At 31.5% G+C, this 1222-nt stretch overlaps 1 protein-coding gene across 1 annotated transcript in view; it reads left to right on the forward strand.

Moving 5' to 3' along the window:
- Positions 1 to 1222, forward strand: part of LOC106684245 (facilitated trehalose transporter Tret1) — an 87037-nt gene that overhangs the window by 25733 nt on the left and 60082 nt on the right. The gene's annotated exons all lie outside the window — the stretch shown is intronic.

Here is a 1222-nt window from a genome sequence, read left to right on the forward strand (position 1 = left end):
GTTAGTAAGGAATCGAAGATATCATGGTCAGGTAAAAATATGTGAAAACATAAAAATCCTATCCCTAGTTATCATACAGTATTTGTGGCTATATAAATACTTTTATATGATAATACAGATGTATGAGTATAAATAAATGTTTTAGATATTATCTAACAAAGAGCAGTAAAAATACTTAACACTTGGGAGCTATGGGTTTGATGGGTTAGTTGCCACTTGCATTTCCAGCCTCTTCTTTCCATTGCACACACATGCCGAAGGTGATAATTTCCTATCCTTCACAATTATGCTGTGTCACTCACGTTCGTATAATTTATTAAGATGTTCTAATTCCTGGGAAAGTCTTAACCCATGCCATTTCTCATACACACCCCACTCATTTAATTCCTCCAAATTTCTTTATTAAATTTAAGGAATATTATTTTAAAGAAAACCATTAACAGCACTCAGAGTTGTCGACTGACACACTCTAGTATACCCATATACCTCTAGCGGATAAGTTATAGGAGATTAAGTTGTATAAGAATACGAATCTCTCATGTTGTAAATAAAGTATATCTTATCCTACTTTGCGATCTTATCACAAAACTCCTAGAAAAAATGTTTAGAAAAAAAACATTAAAAAAAAATCTATTCTTCTTTATAGAGAAATCTCGGAAGAGTTCGCAAAGACAAAGAAAAAAAAAGGTTTGGACACGAGATTTTTCTTGAGTGATACGTAGCTTTATATTATTTTTCAAAGTATTAAAAACGTATTGGTTATTTTTTTAGTTATGAGATATTACAGCTTAAGTGTCGATATTTGATTCAACTTCCCAAAAGTGCCTCTATAAGTTTGCCAAACAATGGCAAAATCCACATGCTTATGCTTGTGGATGAGTAATTTGGATTGGCTGGTACAAGTTGGCCTGAATTTGCTGCCGACCCGTCAATTGTCGGTTTTTGGGCACAAATCAAAGGACTCTTGTGCTGCATCTACACGTTTGTTTTCGGGTTGCTTATTCTAGAACTGCCAACAGATGAATATCTGTCCCTCCAGATTTTAATTAATAAACAATTAAGATTCAATAGTAAACTCTTGTTTAAGATTGTATATTTTTTAAATTCTATCGATTCGGTGTAAATACATTGTTTCAAATCTTGTTAATTACATTTAATAGTTTATTTTTAAATTAAAATATCACAGATATATCTTTATGAAGACATTATATGCTTAGGTAAT

The sequence above is a fragment of the Halyomorpha halys genome, unplaced genomic scaffold, assembly GCF_000696795.3.
Source record: "Halyomorpha halys isolate HHAL.00 unplaced genomic scaffold, Hhal_1.1 Scaffold559.1, whole genome shotgun sequence".
NCBI classification, from domain to species: domain Eukaryota; kingdom Metazoa; phylum Arthropoda; class Insecta; order Hemiptera; family Pentatomidae; genus Halyomorpha; species Halyomorpha halys.